General features: G+C 42.3%; 1 long non-coding RNA gene across 1 annotated transcript; it reads left to right on the forward strand.

The window, feature by feature from the left end:
• The first annotated feature begins 8,974 nt into the window (after window positions 1-8,974).
• Window positions 8,975-9,489, forward strand: LOC144684208 (uncharacterized). The gene is made up of 2 exons (XR_013577453.1): window positions 8,975-9,214; window positions 9,245-9,489. It is a non-coding gene; the product is annotated as an uncharacterized LOC144684208 (long non-coding RNA).
• The last annotated feature ends 2,323 nt before the right edge of the window (window positions 9,490-11,812 follow it).

An 11,812-nucleotide genomic window follows, 5' to 3' on the forward strand; every position in this document is an offset into this window, starting at 1 on the left:
AAACACGTGAATGATTTCCTCAACCTGCTACATAAAAATACAGTGTGCGAAAATAACAGATAGAAGAATGGCATTCTTCATTTGAAGATTCCAACCATGAACACAGTGATTGATGCACAGTTTTATAATTAATTAGACGATTATTTTCCTACCTGGTGAAGATATAACTGTTAGAAATACTAAATAATGCCCTTACCATTCATGGAAAACACCAGTAATCAATGCTTAAACCTGCTGCTAATCTAAAGAGATTAATTTTGTTGTGAGATGAATGGAAATGCATTCAATTTATGTTGGTAATTTGATACCTGTTGTTGAAGTCAATGTTGTTGTTGGTGCCACGGCTGATGCTGCAAAGGAAAGATTCAAAGGTTCAAGTGAGGAGAATTGTATTGTGGTTCCCATCAATTCAAAATAATCTCATTATTTTACATGAATACATGGGTTGACATGAGACATATTTCTCAATTCTGAGCTGGGGCTGTGGGACGTTACAGCATTGCTTTGCTACACTGACTGCAGTGCAGTAATGAGGGATGTGGAATTGGGGCTGTACATGTACACATGGAGAAAACAATATTATTCCCAACTCTTTCAAATAATATAACGATAATTGTCTAATTGCATCATTTTTCAGGGGGCAATGTGACATGTGAAGTGGATAAACAGGTGGAAATGGGCAGCAAGAGCAATTAATTACTTACTGTTTAATGTTGATGCTGGAAATTATACAGCAAAAGGCACCACTGAAAAGTTCAAAAGAACGAATATAAAGAAAATGGCAATGCAGGTGCTGCACTAGCCTCTGGGATGGAATCCATGGTTTCAAAGGTTGTATTTTTTGGGACAGATGCTGATTGAAAAGGGAAACTGAGAAAGGAAAGTGACCCTCCCAGTTTCTGAGGAAACTAAGACTGAAACTGAGACTTAAACTGAGATTTGAAAACAAAACTTGTGTGGAGACTGAAACAGGTTAAAACCAGATAAAAAGCAGACGCGGCCACCAGAACGCAGATGAAGATCCCAGTTGTGCAGTACAGGAAGACTGAAGAAGACAGAGACTCAATCCAGAAGCTTAGAATGGAATAGAGGTTCCGCAGATGTGTGCCATTTTTTTGTGAATTTGTGTGCCTGTGGGACTCGGGTTTCTTGTGCACAGCTGTCAGATGGGGATCAGGCTAAATCCTAGAAGAAGAAGAGCTGGAATTCTTCATGTGGAAGACAAGAGTTTTGAAGCACTTTGTGACTGAAATTGATGACACAAATACTGAGTGCCATGCCGAGCCGATTTGTAAGAAATATCTTAGTTGTATCTGCCATTTAACATGCATTTATACTTTATAATCAACCACCAGGTAATCAGGACAAGGTCAGAAGTGGGGACATTCACCATGATTGCACAATGTTCGGCACCATTCGCAACTCCTCAGATACATGAAGCGGTCCATGTCCAAATGCAGAAAGACCTGGACAATATTCAAGCTTGGGCTGACAAGGAGCAAGTAAAATTCGCACCACACAAGAGCCATGAAATGACCATCTCCATCAAGAGAGAATCTAACTATTGTCGCTTGACATTCAATGGCAGTACCATTGCTGAATCCCCCACTAGCAACATCCACTGGGTAACAATTGACCCGAAACTGAACTGGATTACCCATATAAATACAGGAGCTACTAGAACTGGTCAGAAGCTAGGAATCTTGTGATGAATAACTCACCTCCTCAGTCCCCAAAGCCTGTCCACAACGTTCAAGGCACAATTCAGGGGTGTGATGGAATATTCTCCACTTGTTTGGATAGCACAGCTCCAAAACACTGAAGAAGCTTGACAGATCCAGGACAAAGCAGCCCACTTGATTGGCACCCCATCCACAAACATTCTCTCCCTCCACCACTAACACAGTCTTTATCATCTAGAACATGTACTGCGGTAGCTTGCCAAGACTCTTTCGAAAGGAAAATTCCAAATGTGTGACCAACCACCCAGAAGAAGACAGGGCAGCAGACTCATGGAGCATCACTAACTACAAGAACCCCTTCTAATCAGACAATATCCTGACTTGGAATTATACCACCATTCCAGCACTGTCGCTGGGACAAAATGCTTGTCCTCCTTTCCTAACAGCAGTATTGGGCGTACCTACAGTACAGGGACTGCAATGGTTTAACAAAGCAGCTCAAGACCATGTGGTCAAGGGACCGAAGGGATGGGCAATAATTGATGGTCTAACCAGGGATGCTTACGTACCCTGAATAAATAAAAGTAGAGAGTTCCACTGTGGCCGTGCGCCACGTAAAATGGCGGCATACAGCTGATCGCGGGCGACAATCGGAACCGCATCTGCTCCTACCCCCACCCGCTCCCACCCAGCCTGCCCGACATCGGGGCATTTCTGGCCCTCGTGTTCTCAAGGTCATCCTGGAGTGAAATATGACACCAAGTGTGTAAAGCGCCTGGTTCACCTTCAGACAGTTGCCAGGGAAACGAGAGAAGCTGGTGGCTCAGCTCTACAGCTTGGCCCTTAACCCAATTGGACCCTGTCCACACGTCCACTCACCTACCATTCCTGGCCCCCTCACCCCTGTTAGAATGAAGGCCAATATAAATGAAAACATCAGTGAGATTATAAGCTATGTCTACTTTACCTTTAGTTGAAGATGGTTTTGGAAAATAATGGTGGCTGGTTATTCTGGCTGGAAATCAAAAGGAAAATGAACAAATAAGTAGAAATGAAGAGCAAAATCTCATTGCTAAGAACACTGCAATCTAAAAAGTGGGAGGATGTTCAGAGTGGATGTGCATTTGATCCACACTGATTCTATTCTGAAGTTGTTCAGTTTGAACATCACAGCACATTGGTTGTAAGGAAAATAAAGAGAAACATGTGAAACTGCTGAATGGAAAATTATATTTTGATGTGAAGGGAATGAGATGGAGAATCAGAATTTGAAGGTTTAAATATGGTGATATTTTTCACTGACAGTTACTTTTTGTACATCTTTTATGTGATTTTTCCTGTGATTGATCGACCAGTACATAATGTTGAAATTACACGGTGAGTTTGATGATGTTAGGTTGAGTTGGAGCCACAGTTGATACTGTGAAAGTAATGAATACATTTCCATGTTTGAAGAATGATAATAAATTCCATCACCACTCAGTGACCTTACCCATTATCAATTCAATAGAAGGAACTTTGTATTGTTCATTGGCCCTCAAATGGTACTGAATCATAGAGTGATAGAGTCATGGAGTCATTGCAGCACAGAAGGAGGCCATTGGGACCATCGAGTCCATGTTGGCTTTCTGTGGTGCAATCCAATCAGTCCCATTTCCTGCTCGAACACCACAGCCCTGTAAGTTTATTTTGCTCAACTGCCCATTCAATTTCCTTTTGAAATAATTCATCATCTCCACCTCTCCCCTGTCACCACCCTCTTAGACAGTAAATTCCAGGTCGTTTCCACCTGTTGCATTAAAAAATTCTGCTTCACATCCCCTGCACCTCTTGTTCAAACCATCAGCTAATGGGAACAGCTTTTTGTTTGTCTACCTTATTTAAACCTGTCATAATCTTGTACATCTCTATCTGTTCTCCCCTCAATCATTTTTGCACCAAGAAGAACAGCCTCACCTTTGTCAATCAAACCTTGGAGCTGAAACCTCTCGTGCTTGGAAACATTCTGGTAAATCTCCTCTGCACCCTCTCAAGGACTCTCAATCCTTCCAAAAGTGTGGTGACCAGATTGGTCTCAATATTCTAGTTCTGGCCTGACCTGAGTTTTTATACAAGTTTACCATACGTTCCCTGATTTTGTACTCAATACCTCTATATCTGAAGCCCAAGATCCCGTATGCTTTTCCAACCGCTCTCTCATTATTGAGTCATTTACAGCACAGGAGAAGGCCATTCGGCCTGCCACTGTCGAGGATCTTTGCACATGAACCTCCAGGGCTCTTTGCCTCTGTACACTTATTAGGACCGTGCCATTTAATCTATATTGGCTTCCCCAATTGCTTCTAGCAAAGTACATCACCTCGCCCTTCTCAGTATTAAGCTTCACCTGTCATTTGTCTGCCCATACTGTCAGCCTATCTATGACCTGTTGCAGTCAACTGATACCGTCTTTACTGTCAGTCACACCAGCAAGTTTCAATTTTGAAATTTCACTTTGTATTCCAATATCCAAATCATTTATATAAATCAAAACAGCAGTGGTCCTAGCACTGGCCCTTGGGGATCTTCACGATCTACCATCCTCCAGTCTGAAAAAACAACCATTTACCACAATTGGATGTTTTCTGTCATTTAGCCAATTATTTTGCCAAGCTGACACTATTCCCTGAGTCTCAATGTCCTTAACCATCCTTTTATATACTATTTTGTCAAACACTTTCTTAAAATCCATGCAGACAGCATCAATTGCTTTTCCTACAACAGTCTCCTCAGTTACTTCATCAAAAAAAACAATTACATTAGTCAAACATGAATTGCCTTTTACAAGTCCAGGCTGGCTTGACTTTATTCACTGAAACGTCTCCGTCCCTGTTGATATTTACGCTGATTATTACTTCCAAAACCTTACCCACGACTGATCTTAAACTGACCGGCCTGTAGTTACTCGCAATGTCCTTACACCCTTCCTTAAATAAGGGCATCACATTTTCCGCTCTTCAACCTTTTGCCACCTCCCCCAAATCTGGGGAAGATTGGAAGATTGTGACACACCCTTCAACTATCTCCATTCCCACTTTCTTTATTTACTTGGGATGTAAGCCATCCGGACCAGGTGGCTTATCTATCCTAAACTTAGCCAGTCTTTCCAATATATCTTTGTTATCATCATCCCTTACCTCTACCATCTCTGCAGAACCTCAAAGAAAATTTTCTCTGGATTATTACCTGAGCCATGAGCAAATTAGCACAGCATAAATAAGATTAGGAAGTTGAATGCGTGGCACAATGATTGGTGTGGGAAGAATGGGTTTCGATTCATGGGGCACTGGCACTAGTACTGAGCAAAGTGGGAACTGTATCATTGGGACAGTCTCCACTTGAATCGTTCTGGGTCCAGTGTTCTGGAGAGTTGTACAACTAAGGTGGTAGTGAGGGCTTTAAACTAAATAGTGGTGGTGAGTGATCTCATGAGGGAAAATGTGGTAAATCAAAGAGAAAGGACAAGGCAATAAAATAAGATAACAACAAGGGCAATAATAATTACAGCGTGGCAGGAAGGGACAAAACACACAAACATGCGAGTGCACCAGGAGATAAGGCCAGAGTTTGCAACAATAATGGAATGACAGAATTAAAGGCTCAGGATCTGAATGTAGCATCCACTGTCAGCACAAAGAGGAATACATAAGAATGACCTGATGGCCATCACAGAGACCTGACTGAATATTGAAGGGTACTTCACATTTCAGAAGGCCAGGAAACATGGAAAGTGTGGTTGGGTAGTTATTTGAATTTCCAGTGGCATTACTGGAATGGGGAGAGATGATCTTAGTTCTAACGAGCAAGATTGAGAATCAGTTTGGGTAGAGATAAGAAATAGCGAGGGTAAGAAGTCGCCTGGGGGATTGTTTATTGGCCTCCTGAACAGTACCTACACTGTAGGATGGAAAAAATAATGGGGACTTTCAAGTAAAATGTGGCAATAATCATGGGTGATTGTAATCAACAGATAGACTGGACAGATCAAATTTGTAAAGGTCGTCTGGAGGATGAGTTCCTAGAGTGTTTTCTGGACGATTTCTTAGAGCAGCATATTCTAGATTCATTCAGAGAGCAGGCTATTCAAAGCCTGGTAATGTGCAATGATACAGAATTCATTCATGACCTGAGAGTAAAGGAGCCTCCAAGTAGCAGTGACCATAACATGATTGAATTTCACAATCAGTTTGAGGGAGAGAAGTTTGTGTCTTAAGACAGGTGTTATAAACTTAATTAAAGATGATTACAAGGGTATGAAGACAGAGCTGGCTAAAGTGAACTGGGCAATTAGCTTAAGGGCTAGGTCAGTTGAGATGCAGTGGCAGACATTTTGGGAGATATTTCAAAAAAATCAATGATACATTCCAGTGAGAAAGAAAATGTCTCGGAGAAGGATGGGCCATATGAGGCTAACTACGGAAGTATAGTGTCAAACTGAAAGTACAAGCATACAATTCTGCAAACATTAGTGCTAGAACAGAATTTTGAAAATCAGCAAAAGATGATTAAAAAATAGTGGGGGAGAAATTAGCATATGAGAGAAAGTTAGCTTGAACTTTTTTTAAATTCATATACTATATGTAGGCATCAATGCTATTGCCCATCACATATTGCCCCTGAGAAGGTGATGGTGAGCTGCCTTCTCGAGCCGCTGCAGTCCACTTGGTGTAAGTACATCCAAGTGCTGTTGGGGAGGCAGTTCTGGGATTTTGACCTCATGACAGTGAAGAAACAGCGAAATATTTCCAAGTCAGGATGGTGAGTGGCTTGGAGGTGAACTTCCAGGTGGTGGTGTTCCCGTGTATCTGCTGTCCTTGTCCTTATAGATGGCAGTGGTCGTCAGTTTGGAAGGTGCTGCCTAAGGTGTCTTGGTGAGTTTCTGCAGTGCATCTTGTAGAAGGTACACACTGCTGCCACTGATCATCGGTGGTGGAGGGAGTGAATGTTTGTGGAAGAGGTACCAGTCAAGCAGGCTGCTTCGTCCTGCATGGTGTCAAGCTTCTTGAGTGTTGTTGGAGTTCACTCATCCAAGTAAGCAGAGAGTATTCCATCACACTCCTGACTTGTGCCTTGTAGATGTGGACAGGCTTTTGGGAGTCAGGAGATGAGATTCTTGCCACAGGATTCCTAGCCTCTGACCAACTCTTGCAGCCACAGTATCTATATGGCTAGTCCAGTTCAATTTCTGCTCAATGTTAACCCACAAGATGTAAATAGCGAGGGGTTTAGCGATGGTAATGTCATTGAATGTCAAGGGGCGATGGTCAGATTTTCTCTTGTTGGAGATGGTCATTGCCTGGCACTTCTGTGGCATGAATGTTACTTGCCACTTGTCAGCCCAAGACTGGATATTGTCCAGGTTTTGCTGCATTTGGAGATGGACTGCTTCAGTATCTGAGGAGTCCCGAATCGTGCTGAACATTGTGCAGTCATCAGTGAACAGCCCCACTTCTGACCTTATGATAGAAGGAAGGTCATTGATGAAGCAGCTGAAGATGTTTGAGCCTAGGACACTACGTTGGGGAACTCCTACAGTGATGTCCTGGAACTGAGTTGATTGACCTCCAACAACTACAACCATCTTCCTGTCTGCTCGGTTTGACTCCAACCAGCGGAGAGTTTTCCACATGATTCCTATTGACAGCAGTTTTGCTAGGGTTCTTTGATGCCACACTCAGCCAAGTGCTGCATTAATGTAAAGGGCAGTCACTCTGACCTCACCTCTGGAGTTCAGCTCTTTTGTTCATGTTTGAACTAAGGCTGTAATGAGGTCAGAAGCTCAGTGGCCCTGGTGGAACTCAAATTAAGCATCAGTGAGCAGGTTATTGCTAAGCAAATGCCCCTTGTTAGCACTGTTGATGGCCCCTTCTGACATTTTACTGATGATGGAGAGTAGACTGATGGGGCAGTAATTGGCCGGGTTGCATTCATGCTGCTGTTTGTGTACAGGACATACCTGGACAATTTTCCACATTGCCAGGTAGATACCTGTGTTGTCCTGGAACAGCTTGGCTAGGGGTGCGGTATCTTCTGGCATCTGTGATGTTGGCGACTACTGGAGGAGGCCGAGATGGATCATCCACTCAGCACTTCTGGCTGAAGAGTGTTGTGAATTCTTCAGCCTTATCTTTTACGCTGATGTGCTGGGCTCCTCCACCTTTGAAGATGTGAATGTTTGTGGAGCCTCCTCCTCCAGTGAGTCAATTCCACCACCATTCATGGCTGGATTATGGAGGACTGCACAGTTTAGATCTGATACACCCGTTGTAGAATCGCTTATGGGCTTCCAAATGGCATTTTATCAAGTTCCACACAACAGATGTGAGCAAAGTTAGAGATCATAGACTGAAAGGGACAGCAGTAAGATGGATGTGAAATTGGCTGAATGACAGAAAACAGAGAAGAGATTAACGGATGTTCTAAGAGTGGAGTAAGTTTTATAGTGGGGCTCACCAGGGGTCGGTGTTAGGGCCCTTGCTCTTCCTGATATATATTGATTATCAAGACTTTGCTTTACACAGGCAGAATTGCAAATTTTGTGGATGACACAAACTTGGATATGTGAACTGTGAAGGGGATAGTGTAGAACTTCAAAAAACCACAGACAGGTTGGTGGGATGGGCGGACATGTGGCAGATGAAGTTTAATGCAGGGAAGTGTTAAGTGATTCATTTTGGCCAGAAGAATGCTGAGAGACAATATAAAGTAAAGGGTATCATTCTAAAGAGGCTGCAGGAGCAGAGACACCTCGGTGTAGATGTACGTAAATCACCAGAGGTAGAAAGAAATATTGAGAGAACATTCAATAAAGCAAGTGGCATCCAGGGCTTTATAAATATTGGCATAAAATACAAAGGAGTGAAGTTACGAAAATCTTGTATAAAACATTGGTTCAGCCCCAACTGCCAACTGGAGTATTGCGTCCAGTTCTGGACACACACTTTATGAACCATGTGAAGGCATCAGAGAGGATTGAGAATGCACTCAGGAGAATGGTTTCAGAGATGAGGAACTTCAGTTTTGTGGATAGATTTGCGAATTTTGGATTGTTTCCTTGGGGAAGGTAAGGCTGAGAGGAGATGTGATCGAAGTTTTCAAAATCATGAGGAATCTGGCTGAGTAGATAGGGAGAGACTGTTCCCATTGGTGGAAGGATGGAGAGCCACAGGGTACAGATTTAAAATAATTGGCAAAAGAACCAAAGGTGACATGAGCAAAATGTCTTTACTCATTATTAGGGGGAAATAAAGGGATACAGTAATTATTAGGGGGAATACAGGGGTACAGTAAGAACTTATTGAAAGGGAATGAATTACTTAAAATCTCCAAGCACATTGGCAGTTAAAGGTTACCAGATGAACCTTGCACAGCCTTAAGGGCCTGCAAACAACAGAAAGGCCTTGGAGCTGGACTGTAGTCACAGGATGGCAATAATAACTAAGATTAAGTGTGCTCTTCAACAGATAGGGGAAGAACAGATGGTCCTAGTTTAGGTAGGGGAAGAACAGATCGTCCTAGTTTAGGTAGGAGGGAAGGTCTCTGCCTGGGTGAAAACAAATAGGGACATACGGTGCATGTACTTGTTACCAGAGATGTCTGTTTAATGTAAACCTATATGTTGACGAGATCAGAATCTGGAAACTGTTCTTGTACGTGACCAACAATGTATAAATATGTTGAATACTTGTAGTTTAGCAGAGTGCTATCTCAAGCTGCATTGAGATGGTTCTCCCCTTGCAATTGCTCGAATAAATGATTGTGACCTGTACCTGAGACTCCAGTGGTCCGTTTGTCAAAGTGACCACAATGCTCATGAACTGGTTAGGATTTATATTGCACTAACTGAGGGTGTGGTGGAGCTAGGTTCAATCAAGGTGTTCAAAAGGGATTTAAATTATTATCTGAAAAGGAAAAATGTGCAGGGTTACAGGGAAAAGGCAGTGGAAGGGTATCCAAACACTCCTCTCAAGTGAAGCAGCATTTCACTTGCACTTCCCTCAATTTAGTCTACTGCATTCGTTGCTCCCAATGCGGTTTCCTCTACATTGGAGAGACCAAACGCAGACTGGGTGACCATTTTGCAGAACACCTTCAGTCTGTCCGCAAGCATTACCCAGACCTCCCTGTCGCTTGCCATTTCAACACTCCACTCTGCTCTCATGCCCACATGTCCGTCCTTGGCTTGCTGCATTGTTCCAGTGAAGCTCAACGCAAACTGGAGGAACAGTACCTCATCTTCCGACTAGGCACTTTACAGCCTTCCGGACTGAATATTGAGTTCAACAATTTTAGATCATGAACTCTCTCCACCATCCCCGCCCCCTTTCCGATTCCCCCCCTTTTTTTCCAATAATTTATATAGATTTTTCTTTTCCCACCTACTTCCATTATTTTTAAATGTATTTCCATCCATTGTTTTATCTCTACCTTTTAGCCTTTTTTGATTCCTTCACCCCACCCCACCCCCACTAGGGCTATCTGTACCTTGCTTGTCTTGCTTTCTACCCTTATTTAGCTCATTCCTTAGATAATATCACCACCTTCAACACCTCTTTGTCCTTTTGTCTGTGACATATTTTGGTTATCTCCACCTATCACTGGCCCTCTATCCAGCTCTATTGTCCACCCCCCCCCACCCCACTCTAAACCAGCTTATATTTCACCTCTATTCTATTTTTACTTAGTTCTGTTGAAGGGTCATTCGGACTCGAAACGTTAACTGTGTTCCTCTCCGCAGATGCTGCCAGACCTGCTGAGTTTTTCCAGGTATTTTTGTTTTTGTTTTGAATTTCCAGCATCCGCAGTGGAAGGGTACTCGCTGAATTGTACATTCATGGAGCCAGCACAGACACATTGGGCTGAATAGCCTACTCCAGTGCTGTCACCACACTATGATTCGAGTAAATCTATGGTTCAATATAGACTGCATGTTGTAGGAGATGGTCATCCCACTGTGAAAGGGGAACATTGAGGTATTGAGAGAGTGTGGAGTAGCATTGGGGAAATAAAACGATTTACAGCGCATGAGCAGAACATGCCATAATTTATTACGGAATGATTGAGACAGAGACCACGGAATATTCAAGCAGCAATGTGAATAAACCAGAAGATGCAGGGATATGAACTGATGTCAGAGCACTGAGATTAGTTTGCTGTAGGAAACAGGAGCACAGAATCCAAAGGGTGAACTTGTGTTGTTAATTTCTAACCTTAATATAATTTAATGATTGCAGAATGGGAAATATCCAGTATAATATGAGATTAGTTCAAAATATTTTGCACTGTTAATCTCAGTTTTTATTTTGGATGGTTCAGTATCACAGTATCTTTACAGTGAAGATGGAAGCCATTCAGCCCATCAAATCTGCACTGGCTCTCTGAAAGAGCATTCCACCTAGTCCCACTCCCCTGTCCTGTCCCCGTAACCCTGCACATTGTCTCTTTCCAGGTAGCAGTCCAATTCCCTTTTGAATACCTTGATCGAACATGCTTCCCACCCTTTCAGGAAGTTTGCTTCAGACAGGAGTCTGGATTTTATTTTATTTTATTCTCAGTTCAGGGGTGAGAATAAAATCCAATCAGGTTTCATTTCTGGGAACAATGAAATTTAAAGAGACTTTGATGTAGTGATTACTAAATTAATGTAAATTATTGGCATTAAGTGTTTTTTTTTAACTTGTTGTTGAAGTTGGACTGGCTGTTGACTCTGGGAAAGAGAGTAGACAATATAAATTCAAACCATTCAAGCCCATAAATTACTGATGCCGGTAACAGTGGATGTATCACTAAAACGTTTGTATGTTTTCCTCACTCTGCTGTTTAAAAATACACTGTCCTAAAATAACAGATGGAAGAATGACATTCTTCATTTGAAACTACACACTGTGAAGACAATGATTCAGGCACATTTATTGGTGAAGGTATAATTGTTAGAAACACTAAATGACACTGTGATTTTCCATGGGGAATGCCAGTTATCACATTTCAAAACCTGCTGTCAATCTTCATGGAGTGGCTGTTGTGAGGTGAATGGAAAATGATTAAATCTCTATTGGTAATTTGATAGCTGTTGTTGAAATCAAGGTTGTTGT

This window comes from Cetorhinus maximus, chromosome 9, assembly GCF_964194155.1.
Source record: "Cetorhinus maximus chromosome 9, sCetMax3.hap1.1, whole genome shotgun sequence".
NCBI lineage: Eukaryota > Metazoa > Chordata > Chondrichthyes > Lamniformes > Cetorhinidae > Cetorhinus > Cetorhinus maximus.